The 13,757-nt window shown below is 37.6% G+C and overlaps 1 protein-coding gene across 8 annotated transcripts in view; it reads left to right on the forward strand.

Moving 5' to 3' along the window:
* The window catches only part of NEBL (nebulette), a 260,561-nt gene that overhangs the window by 89,547 nt on the left and 157,257 nt on the right, over positions 1 to 13,757 (forward strand). The gene's annotated exons all lie outside the window — the stretch shown is intronic.

Raw genomic sequence — 13,757 nt, forward strand, 5'->3', positions numbered from 1 at the left:
TATGCCCTTACACTGTTGGGATGAGCACATTAATACTGCGCCTTGTGAACACTGCAGCCCTTGCTACCAGCCTGAGCCTGTGGTCACTCCTGATGGAATAAAATAAGCAGCAGAGTCTCCTGATCCTGCTGCTGTCGTCTCCAAGATGACAGCACCTACTGCAACAGAAACTGCTCATCCTTTCCCATCCTTTCAAATTTAACTCACTTCATCAGTTAAATTCCCTCCTTTTCCAGTACCTCATCCCATCTAGCAGTCCTTAAGGCCATCTATCTCTTTTAACATTTTTTTCTACTTTGCATTAGTTCTGCTTTGCATTCCAGGCTGCCAGGCTCTTAAATACGGTTACGTGCTACCATAATGCAAGAGTTTGGGATCCTCTCAATAATACGTGGATTGAGTGCCCAGGAATTGGAATATTTTGAAATGAGTGATCAAAAATGATGCTGTCACCCTGGCAGGCTGTCAGCAGGGTGCGGCACCAGGGACAGCAGTTGCTGACTGGAGAAGTGGAGGGTATGTGGAGAGCAGGCAAAAAGGGAGGACCAGTGGTAAAATACTGTGTCTAAGGCAAAGCCTCAGTTCAGGTGGAGTCAGACTTTAGAGGAGCTTTCAGCACATGGAGAGTTGTGCTGTGCAGAACATCTGGCTGTGTCGTCTGTCTGCAGTTCAGCTCTGAATGAGAGTTACAAATACGCATTTATTGATGATGGGTTAAGTTAGTAGATGAAAATTTTAAAATTCCCTCTGTTTTTGTAAATGCTGTCTTTTTCTGGCATGTTAATATGACCTGGATGGATGGATCAGGATGTCTAAAATAGGTTAGTGCCCCTAAAAATGTCTGTCCATTAACTATGAATAAGTGTCAAGTGAATCTCTTGGCTGAAACCTTCTGAAGTAGGGTGGAATCCAGGAATCTCTTATTACATAGAAGGGAATATATGAGCTCTAAATGACACAATAATCAATCAAAATTTGGCTTTGCCAAGGGACTGTAGTCAAGTGCAAGAAAAAACAATAGAACAGACAGAGGGCACATCAGAAGTCTAATGAAAAGCCCATCTGCTCTCCTGAACCTGCAAGTAGTGGAGAGTTACGCTTCTCATCTTACCTTATAGCACACTGTAGAACATTCTTGTTCCTCAAAGCACGGTGAGGGGGCCAACCAAAACTTTTTCATTTTATGTTCTACCTCTGCTCCTTCCTCCTGCTTAAAAAGGATGGGAAAACACTTCCTGGTGACCACAGGTATTGAAGGTATTTATTTTAAATAGAAGCACAGGATGTGCAGAAATACGCAATCTGGTCTCTCCCTCTTTTGGAGGGAAGGTTCCCCCCTGCTTCTAGTGAGTTGAGGAATGGATATTTATAAATATTCTTAATAGGCTTCTCTATTTAATTTTTCTTTAGACTGTTTAATGGCACGTTATTTGACATAGGCATCAGTTCTTGGAGCATTTAAGTGTTTCTGATTCGTTACTTCTGTCTATTTTAAAGAAAATTGTGTTTTACTAGTTAAGTAGTCCCCAACATACATAAACTCTTCATTAATTTTGTTACTGAGCTCTCTGGAGCCATTTGAGCTTTATATCTCCTTGATGAACAAAGATCCTCTAGATCACAAGTACAACGATTAGAGGACTATGACTTTTGTTTTGGCAATAGTGAACAATTCTAAAGATTAACATTTGTATTTTATTACTCTTCTGAGAAACCAAGTTGTTTAGTTTTCTGATTATGACTCTCATCGAATTTTCGTCTGCTCTTGTAAGCTTTAAGCAATTTAAGATCTACTGCATTTAAGATCTACTACAGCAATGTTACAGAGACCAACATTGCCAAAACTGTGTTGATTTTAAATGTGACTAGCCACATAAAGAGGAAGATGTAGGCTAAGATAATATGAGAGATTAGGTATATCTTCAGATATAATGAAAAAGAGATTTGTCCAATGAGTTATTATCTGTAAATCTCAGATTTGATGCAGTTAAAATGGAGAAGTTTTTTTTGGCTAGAATGAAGAGTTTCAGTAACAGGCAGATTTGTTTCTAACAAATGTTGATGGAAGGCCATGTTTATTTAAAAACAATGTGGTTTTAATTTTTCATTAATTTTCCTCTGCTTCAAAACTTTGTGTGCATCACTGATTATGGGAAATACAACTTGGAGTTTTACTGAAAGCAAAGGAAAGCACTACTTTGCTGAAACTAGCTGATGGTGTTAAGTCCCAGCAGGAGCTTCCTCTGCTTGGTGCAGTCACATTTCTAGATGCTTGGGAACTGGCAGCACTATAGATGCTGTTATAGCATGGGTCTTCATCTAAGTGGATTTATTCAGCTGAGTGGTTTGTACTTCAAAGACAATTAAATAGCAGTACTTAAGTATCTTGGATATCTCTCCATGATACTGTATTAAACAATGCAGAAATTCGGTCTGTAAATAAATTGTCTGCAGAAACCTTCACTTGAAATCATAGTTAAGTGACCAAAATCAAAGTATAAGATAGGAATTTCCTCATATTAATGGATATTTGTTTTATATGAGAATTTGTTTCCACTTGTATGCTGATATAATTACATGTCTCTCAGAAATACAGAACCAAAGAAGTGAAGTAAATAGTTTGTTGTGCCAGTTGGCTATTAAATGGTAAATACTAGCTCTGTAAGGAAAAAAAAAATATGTAGCTTTACACTGGAATAATACTTTTAGGGAAAAAAAGTTACCAAATATAATCCCAAGGTTAAATTGAACATTTATCAATGATGTTGCTTTACAAATAAATAGACCATTTCCTTTCTGTAATATTCAGGATGACAGCAGTAAGTTATTCATCTGCAAACTCTTTCTTTTCTGAATAGATATCTAAGGTTCATTGTGTTTTCCAGGCTGATTCATGTTCTTTATGTAAATGGTTGAATAGCTGGCTGTTGTTTCTACCTTGGTAATGAGCTACAACAGCAATACGGAGATGTCCATCTAAGGGAAAAGACATATTCTTCACCTCGGAAAGGAAAGGTTGGGAAAATGTATTTCCTGTTTGATATTTTACTTGAAAGAGCAGATCAGAAAGAAACATGTGACTTACAATTGGTTTGTGTCAATTTTATATCTTCCTTTACTTATCAGGATTTTCTTCTTTGAGGTATGTGTTCTTTGCAGCAGAAATGAAACAAATATTAATAACTGTCCCGATCCTGATTTAGAAATAAATTACTGTAGCACATTATTTCTTAAGGGTATTTGCTTTGTGTACATTTCAATTTTCTTTGGAATGTATGCTGTTGAAAAATAGGGGTTATTGCCCTAGTTCTTTCGTACCTCACTTTCAATTAAATCTGATTTCTGATTTCTGTTACCATAGCATTGCCTGTTCGTATGCCACTCAGTCCAGTGCTGGTCGTTTGTGAATATTTTCCATTTGACTGTATGGCTGCCGTTGCTCTTTCCAAATTGACATCCTCTGTCCAGTATTTTGGGTCTGTGTGTGGGGGGGTGGTTAAGCAGCTGTTTTTTACAACTGATGCAATTGCTAATACGTTTCCTATGCATGAAGGCAGACTTCTATTCAGTACCCCTGGGGACTGTAAACATCATTTTTATCATGTTGGAACTAGAGGCTCTGTCAGCCCAGTGAAGTTGTTCTCAATTAGTATGAGGCATTCTGGTTCAGGCGGGAATAAGTGCTCCCGTTCAAGCCCATTTTTCTTTGAGTGTTGCCTTCACTGATTTCCAGCTGTTACTGTGAAGCTTTGGGGAGCTAATGGGGTTCATTGGGAACATCTATCTCAAAAGCAAATGCATGAGTCAGTGTCCAGCTGAATGACTGGAGATTCTCATGAAAAAAAAGGTTAATACTCATTTAGCTAATATTTCAATGTATATGACCATCTTTTACAGTCCAGTAATTAAAGAAAATTAAGTGGAACCTTTCTTATATGCGTTAATGTTGGGAACAGTCTACTGCCAATTCCTGAATTTTATGAATTAGTGCAAATGAAAAAAAAAAAACCTCTTTACAAAACTGTAGGTAAAGTAATATGCGTGGAGCCCTATACAATAATGACACATTATGTACTACCAGTAACTCCAGTACATGCAGGGGAAGTTAAAATATTATAAATTAAGAACAGAATGTTTCTCATGCTGAAGTTGACCCTTGGTTTACTGTGTTGAGATTACAATCCTGTTATGGACTTTTTTTTTTTTTAAACTGAGGTCTGAAGTCATATAATGCTTCTTGAGTACCATCATCCTATTCTCTAGTAGAGTTCATTGAGGCCTAAAGGCTCATTACATTCTGATATAACTTCAGTTTTTCCTCTTTTGAAGCAGCTGCAGTTGTCCCCATGGCTGCCAGAGGTAGCACAGCACCTTGCTTTGATCCTTTTGGGTTGTTGCAAGGGGCTGAGAAGCATCTCCCCTTGTTGCCTTCCCCTCCCCCCGAAGGCCTTTCTGAAAATCCAGTGCAACTGAAAGCTCAACTCCAGCTCACTAACTGGTATATTTTCAGAACTATTACTTTTTCTTCCAGGAAATTAGTTTTGCTGGCAATCCCCTTGTGTGGCTGCATTACAAGCCCAGTTCTGATTTTTCTTGCAGAAGACTTCCCCCACCAGTCACGTTCACAGTGCCAGAGCTAACCCCATGTTCCCAGATGTCCAGTTTGTATTCTACCTGTGCCTCTGTTAGAGTTGCCCCTAGAAAGCAGGCTGTCTTCTTGCCTGTGTCCTTTATATCCCCTACCCATTGCTTTTGGCACAATCATGGGTCCCAATAAAATGCTAAAATATAGGCTAAATAGTTCCTGGCTGTTGCCAAAAAGTTTGTTAGTTATCCCTTGCAAACCTAATCACTGAGAGACAAAAGCCTGTTTTGACATATCTGACATTTCTGTGCCATCTCTCTCTCACCCATTGGAACACCAAATAACGTCAATCTTTTCATGCTCTGCTATAATTTAGCCTTGTGTTTTTGCATCAGAGAAGCAATTCATACCATCCCATACCAAAGTTTTAGACTTCTGTTTCCTGATTTCACGCACTGTCTTCTCCTTGTTTTCTATTACTATTGGTGATGACAACAGCAAATTGGAAGCAGGAGCACTTCTTGCTATCTGTGTGCTCACTCTCTGTCTTTGGGAAACTTTTTCTACTGAAATGAGTTAAATTTATCTCCAAAGCCATAATAATTCCTTTGCTACTTCAGCTTCACGGTGATCCTCTTTCACAGCTCTGCATCTTTCCAGGGCCTCTCTCCACCCAGGCTGAGGTGGTATCTGAATCTCTTGTACCAGAATCTCTCTGCTCACAGTAACACAACTGATTAAAGCCTGAATGCCCATAACTTTCCAGAACTCCAGCTTACAGATAGGAAGGTGAAGCAGTACATGTAGAGCAGCCAAATATGCAGTCTGACCTAATGGCAAGACCATGATTATCTATTAAGATGACCTGCTTTTCAGCTTAGGCTACCTTTTACTTTTCTGTTGAAACACCTAGTTATTGGAAACTGCTTGCAAGCTACAGGATCCGAATGCCTTAAAGTATTCATTTTATATGATACACATTTAGGAAATGGAAAGTAGGTAACTGACAAAGATTGTATTTCTTTGCTTGCATTCTACCAGCTGTCCTTTTTGCTGGTGGAAAAAAAGATCTACTGAAATAAAAATGATGTTTGGTAATCTTAATGTTGCCAGGAATGAAATATTAGATGAGATTTTCTTTTATCCTTACTCCTTTAAGTTCTGATTTCTGAACAAAAGAGTCAGTTCTCCCAAGTGCCTAGACCACATTTATTTTCATTACAACCAGAGCACCTAAATATTTAAATCAGTCCTAGGGACTCAAATGATTAAGTTGCTTTATGAGACTCAGTCTTCTAAGTCACACAATAGCTTTTTGAACAGCATATTCAGCCTTAAGGTCATCATTCAAAAATCAAAAATCCAGACCAATTTTGTTAAGAACTGTTTTAATCATCTCATTCCATAGTTTTTGTACAAGTTGGCCTCTGGATTTGGTTAATTTGAAGTAAAAAACAGTACTAAGATAACTGCTACATAAATTGCCAGTGTAATATTTTTCACAAAATCAGATATTTTGCTTGGGGTAGGTGAGGTCTTTAAATGAATGCTCTCCTTTGAATACTGTTGCTCTCTGCAATCCTCCCAGCTAACTCTCTATAGAACAAAAAGGAGCTATACCAAATTCGTAATACATTCTTTTAACGGAACAGCAAAAATTGAAGCTGAATATGCATTTATGTAATTCTACTGAATATGACTTTTTTTCCCTGATTTGATAAATATGTAGCTCACATATCAGGACAAGCAAGGTTGAAAATAAAATTTGGTTATTTAGCAATTAAAATTTGCTTTGGTAGAACACTTAGAACAAATCCATTAAATTTGGTCACACTTCTAAACTATCAAAGAAACCGAAAATAGCTTGCGAAAAAATTTGTGGTGGAACTTATGACAGGACTAGTATGTTCCCTAAAATGAGGTCTATAACTGTCAACATTTTTTTTTTTTTATATGGCCTGTCTGGGGGGAACAATTACGTTTGGGAAAGTTGATAGGTGTATCCAAACGCTGTTCATGTGTTTAGGAAGAAATACTACTTACCAGCTTCCATATGCAAACAGTCTAGCTGCACAGCTTCAGTGAAGTTCAGTTGCAGCCCTCCAGTACAGGGTACACTTCTCTGGGCTTGCTAGTATGGAACAGATTATATGGTGTATTAAGAAAACTTGGCCCACAATGTGCTAATGTGCTATATGGATAATAAGGATAATTGTTTTAATATGGCATTATATGTGATTTTCCTGTGTATGTTTGCATAGTTTTATAATACCAGAAGTAATAGAGGAAGCCTTTGGTTTATGCAGGGGTAGTGAAGTTGCGTAAGGCATTCCTTGCAAAATTTGAGCTTGTAGCTGTGTGCAGAAGATAGTTGGACTATTTCTTGGAGAGGTTTCAGTGGAGGGCCACTGCTCTGGGTTAATTCTTGTAGGCAACTCAGCAGCACACAGCTCTCTTACTCCTCCCGCCTTCCCCTATGGGATCTGGGAAGAGAAAAGGAAGAGCAAAAATTGGAAAGCTAGTTGTTGAACGTAAAAAAAAAAAAAAGTTTAATAAGCAAAGGAGAAGTGGAAAGAAGAAAGGAAAAATAAACAACAAACCAAACATCCAAACCTGTGATACAAATGCAATCACTCACCACCTCCTTTGGACAGATGCTGCCCAGCCAGTTCCCAAGCAAAAAATGGCTAACTTACCTGAACACCCCTCATCTCTGTTTTATTTCTGAGCATGATGACGTATGGCATGGAATATCTCTTTGCTTAGTCTGGGTCATCTGCCTAGCTGTGTTCCTTTCCAGTCTATTGAGGGCTCTGCAATCTATTCACTGGAGGGGCACGATGAGAAACAGAGAACGTCTTGATGCTGTGCAAACATTGTTCAGCCATAGCTAAAATGTGAGTGTGTTCAGTGTTTTGGTCACAAATCTGAAACATAACACTGCATGAGCTGCTATGAAGAAAAGTAGTAACACCCCTGCCAGACCCCATACAGCCACGATGATCAGAGGATTGGAGAAGGGTTTAATCCCATCTCAAGTGGGATTGAAGGAACTGGGTTTTCTCATCTTAGGGAAGAGAAGGCTAAGGGGAAATCTAATCACTGTTGTCCAATAACTAAAAAGAAAGCTATATAGAAGGTGGAGCATCTATCTTCATAAGGTTGCATGGTGGCAGGAAAAGAGGCAATGGGAATAGTTGCTTCACAAGAAATTCTGTCTTGGATATAGAAAAAAAACCCTCTCTACTATGAGAGAAATTGACCATTGGAATAGGTTGCCCAGAGAAGTGGTGAAATCTCCCTTGCTGGAAAAAATCAAGATTCAGCTTGACAGGGTCCTGGATAACCTTTTCCAAGGCTGTGCATTCAACAGAAGGTTAGACCAGATGGTCTTCATGGAAACAAGGCATGTTGGTTTGGAGATTTATTTATAATTTTCTGAGCATAAGTGAAATGTAATAAATATGTAAGATATTAGTACATAAATTCCAGAAAATTTTGGAACATATGTCAGTTCCACAACCAAAAATAATGTATAGTTCCGTAAACAGTGCACTTAGTATGAAGGAAAATCTTTTAGGGCCTGCTCCTCACTGCTCTGTAAACTGGGGTACTTCGTTCCTCCTCTTGTGTTAATTCTCTGAAATTTAAGATGAGGAAAATTGTCTTTTAAAACACAAGAAGAATAATATCCAATCACTACTTTCATAGTTAGATTGTGCTTTTTGTGATGCTCTTTAGTTGCTTTCAGCAAAGCATTTCTTTTACTTAGCAGATATTCCTCAGGGATAACACCATTTGGAGTGGAAACATATTTCTATTTAAATAGTAGTGAGATTTCTGTTTTCTTTCAGCCTTGTAAAATAGTCTAATTTTAAAGCTTAAATAGAATACAGACTCTCCTAAGACTTATGTTGTAGGTGTATATTTTTCTGTTACCATTTATGTAAACTTTTTAGAGGTGTTTATTTTTAGTTGGAAGGGACATTCAAATTATGTTTTAGAAAGGTTTATTTTAAGAAATTTTAAAGAGGTTGTTGTAATCAGGCGAAAAAAAATAATCCTGATTTTGATAGATATATATTGATCTTTTTATTGCAGTTCCTGATAGCACTGTTCAAGGTGCACAAATTGTGAGTGCAATAAAACCCATCAGACAAATACTGTCAGGACAGTGAGGAGGAGGCTCACTGGAGTTCACTGAGAGTGTCATGGAAAAAAAATCTGCCATGCTGATCTGTTCTTTCTAAATATGATGAGCATTTATTGTAGCACTCATGTAGAAGAGTGGCTTTTTGTGGGTTAACAGCAGGAGCTACAAACAAAAATTGTGGCAAAATGATTAGACTACAATCACATGTTTGTGTAAATTTATGCTATAAGAAATTGTCTTGTCATTTTAAAATATAAATTGAAGCAGGGCAATAAGCAGGGCAATAGATCAGATTCTGTCCTTCATCAAAAGAAGAATGGATTAAAGCATCTGAATTATGTGGATGCAGTGCAATGATTGTACGGAGACCCTTAAAAACTGTAAGGCTCACAGATGTAGTGTTTTGAAAAGAAAAAAAAAGTCCAGATTAAAGCATTTTTTTAAAATGGTTTTAGTCATAAAATAGAAATAAAGAGCAAGGAAGAGGGTTAACTGTTGCTTTCTTCCCTCCTGGGAAATATATCAAACCATATGTTTCAAAATAAGAAAACTTTCTTTCGATTCTGTGGCAACTGATGTTAGAAAACTCTCAAGATAGTGCAGTACTGACCTCCTGTGTTTCAGGATATAACAAAATAAATGTGTGAGAAAATGTCTTGCAGTTAAGAAATAACACATTGATGGTTTTTCCTTAAGTGTAGAAAGAAAGGGGAAACCAGTGTGACTTCATTCTGTTTGTACCAAGCAGTATACGGATGGTAGTTTTTGCCAGGAAAGTTCATATTAGCACTTGTATTTTCATAGAGGTAGGTAAATCCACAGTTTTGGGATCTTACTTTCTTCTTTGAACCACTTACCATATTAGTATCTCCCTTATCATTTTGAACTTTCTACAGTCCATAGAGAAAAAAGTCAAGTTGAATCACCAAATGCAAACTGAGATGTGAATAAGACAAGGAAGAAGGTACTCAGAAATGAGGCTGATACTGCTGAATGTAGTCCATCTGTTATTTATTTCCTAATTTTTTTTTTGTCTTGCCACTCTATTCATTTTTTCCCGTTAGTTTTCTTTTGTTTCTAAAGTCTTCTATTAATAATCTGATTCATTTTTCACATTTTTCCCTTTAGCATGCTTTTCTGTCTCTTAACTTCTCTGATCTCTTCTAAGGAACATTTTGCATGTACACAAATGATTTGTTAAGTTAGCCATCAAACTCAGTTATTCCATCCCTAAAATTTTGTTCAAAAGTTCTCATTTGCTTTTTTTGTAAAACAAATAAGGGAAGCTTTATGTTGGACTCTTTTCTCTGGAAACCCTTGGCTGTGGGAAGTAATAGATTGTTATGTCAAGGTGCAGTGGAATCCAGCTTGGGAAGGATTGATTATGAGCATAAAGTAAAAGGCTCCATCTCCACTGACGGTTCAGTGGGGGAAGGGGGATGAAACAGAGAAGAGAAAGCAAGGGAGAGCGGGAGAAAGAAGAGGGTAAGAAGAAAAAAGTTCAAACGTTTAAACCTCCCAAAAAGGTGCTGTGAAGGATTATGGCTAGCAGGCCTTTTTAGAACATGTTCCATTTCCTTTCTAATTATTCTGTAATAGTTGTATGCTAATGTGATAGGTGCTGTAGAAATAGCTAAAATGGGGGTAAATCCACCTTGCATTTTTCACTCAGTTCCTCAGGCTTCCATGGTGTAATTTATATTAAAAATGGCCAGTAGTGTTTCTGGCTTTTTATGCAGTGATACAGCGTTGGCTTTTGGGTGGTGAATATCTTTTACAGTCATAATTAGTGCTATAATCAGTGCTCTCTGCAGCGTGAAGAAGGACTGAAAATTATATATGCATTTCTAACTCATACATTTAGGATTTACAAATGTGTAAGTTAATTACAAGAAATTTTGTGATTCTTAAGTGTGGGTTTTATGCTTTGTATTATTTTCAGTTAAGAAAAAAGAATGAATAGATGATATTCCAGAATGTGATGCAAAAAGGTATCCGTGGGCAAACTGTGCTCCTGCATTCTGCTTTCTCCCTGTTGAGGGTCAGCCGACCACATGCGTGATGGCACAGCAGGGGCTTCAGAAGCCTTCCTCGATCTCATCTACAGTCCCCATGCATCCCGGTATGGATGGAGATAGCACATCTGGCAGTATTTGCCTGGAAGCAGGAAGTGTGAGGTTGGGACTGTGGCACTGTCTTTGTTGCGCTGGCTGGCAGAGCAACACATGCATGTGAAAAGCATACACTACATCCTTTCAAAATGTGGTCGAGCATCTGTAGCAGTGTACACTCCCTTGAATTCCTGGCAGAAATTCTAGCTGAATCAGCTAGATGTGCACCTGGCACTTCCATCGTGCTATGGTAAAAGGAATGGGCTGACCTAAACCTCAGATTTATGTGGATTTAGTTATGGAACTCTCAATAAAATCAATCCTAACTTTAAGGGCAGTATATCCCTTTGGGGTAGATAATATATACCACGCTTGGTAATTTTTGCATTTTTGTTGAGGAGAAAGCATAGTCTCCTGTTATGCTTAGGGAGTCTTTCTTGGTTGTGATATACACAATTTCTGGAATCCGAGAATTGTTTTAGTATAGGCTGAAGAAATCATAAAAAGGTTCATGGGAAAGAGGGTGTTTCTCTGGGCTCTGCTGAAGCTTTTCGAACTTTTAAAGAAGCAAGATACGGTATGGAGTGTGCAGAAGATTTCAGTCTGTAGTTAAAAGTAAGTTGGAATTTGTTTGACCTTTTTCCCTGTACATTCTTTCCAGAGCAGTAGGTGGCTGAGGTCAAACTGAAATGTGTCACTGGTCAGTGTCTGAATTTAATTAGTAGGCAAGGATTTGGAGAACTCCAAAGTACAAGATGCTTGATCACCACCTACCCATTTAAAATAAAAACAGAACATGATCTGTTTGTGTTTTCCTTCCGCCAGCTGGTACAGTTTTCTTGAGTTTGTTTGTTTCTAAATTCAAGGTTTCAATGTGGGAAATGTTACACAAAATTGTTGTGCTACCAGGCTGGTTACTCAGTCTAGTTTATGACATCTGCAATGGTTTATGTGGACAGTCACTACTATATATCACATATCTGTTTTTATAGCAGAAATTATGAACAGTTGCCATATTTGCTGCAGTGATTTTCTTACTTCCTAGTCAAACTTGCAATCTTTGTGTTGATTTATAGACCAATCTAAGAAAAATTAAATTCATATATTTTATATTTTACTCTTAGAGGCAGAATATTATGGATGATTGTGATGAATTGTGATATAAATACTTACTGAAACTTAAAAAAAAAAAAAGCCACAATTTCAGCTAGTCGAGTACTGATTTCCCAAGCCAAAACATAGTAGTAACACTCTGTGTCTTGGTAACAGATATGTTTGCAATAACTCTAGCAGTTTTGTTCCTACAACTCAGCCTGCCTGAGGTCTTTACGTACTACCCTCACCATTTAAAATAATGGTAGGCTTCAATAGCTCCTAGAGAGTGACTTGCCCCCAGTTTGAAAACACTGCAAAGCCAAAAAATTTTTTACACATAGTCTTTTAAGAGTTGTCACATTAAAAAGAGCTTAAGTGAAAAATTCTAAGGGATTGAGTGTGCATGATAGGGACTTTTAGTGACATAATCCACCTTTGATATGTATTGATTATTTCCATTTACCAGATAACTTTTTATAAATTCTTGCCAAAATACAATTTAGATATGGCCTTTTAATTCTAAGTCCTCAAGTATTTGCTACCACAGATATATGCCTATTTTTTTTGTTCGTTTCTGTGTAACTGGAAAATCTTCTATATTGACTATTAGAGTAATAGAAATGGAAATGAAATTCAGTAGATTAGTTTGAAGCTTAGGGCTTATACAAGGAATGTTTTCTTAGGTCATTTTCAATTCTTTCTCTGAAGAATTCTCTACATCACCACTTAATCACATATTTTTTATGCTTTAAATTTTAAATTCTCGACTCAGGAAAGGGATAGGTGCCTGAGACAAGACAGGGTTATTGGTCCCCTGTTAACCAATGACTCCACAGTTTGGTTATTATTATTATTTTTTTTTCATGGTATGAGAGAGTAGGTCAGGTACTGAGGCTATGGTCTTCCAAGTAACGCTGCGTTGTGCATTCAGTGAATGATGCCATTGCGGGGCCCTTGATGCCACGCTTGAACTGAATGTCCCTCTAATGCCATAGGGACGTGGCCGTGTGGCAGCACTGCTGTTTTTTGGGGTTCCTAATGTGTCTCGAGGGCAGTCTCTGTGCTTGGTGTGCACAGAGGACTCCTCTTGTTAGCTTGAACTAATAGCAGCCTCAGTTGGCATTTACCAGCGATTAGTAATTTCAGAGTATTTGTCAGAAATTTAGCTAGCAGGTGGAAATGGGTAAAGTTAGCCAGATCCAGTGCAGGTGAAAAGAAGTTAATCAAATAAAAAAGTCAATTACTAGTCAAGAATTATCTCACAAAGCTGTGTTTAAATTCCTTAGTGCACAATATGATTGTGATGACAAGTTTCAGCACATATAGCATGATAAATGGATGCTATTCTTTTATGGCAATGATTACATTATACATGTTGGCATTTATGGGTCGCAGTTGTATCTTGTTAGAATATTTGATCTTCACACTGTTTTCATCTATTTTTTTTTTCTGACAGCTGGAATAAGACCATGAAGTCAAGCGGCAGCGGCCATAAGGGTCCCTGGTTGCCGAACTGCTTCTGTGCCTCAATTTTTCAAGTTAGATTTGCTTTTTAGGGTTGTTATTTTTGTGTTTCTACTTGGTGATTTATTTCATCTCTAAAATAAAAACAACACTTTGAGCCAAGGTCTTTAAACTCTGCCTGCAAAATTGTAATTAGATCTGTTGTGGGTGTAGATTAGTAATGTGCAAAACCAGTGTGTCACATAATTGCCTAATGGATATGTGCAAACAAGAATTTTTTTCATGCAGATGAATAAACCTGCAGATTCTTTCCTCTCCCCTCATCTGAAAAAGTAGCCTTGCATATGTT

The sequence above is a fragment of the Anser brachyrhynchus genome, assembly GCF_964034855.1.
Source record: "Anser brachyrhynchus genome assembly, chromosome: 2".
In the NCBI taxonomy this organism is placed as follows: domain Eukaryota; kingdom Metazoa; phylum Chordata; class Aves; order Anseriformes; family Anatidae; genus Anser; species Anser brachyrhynchus.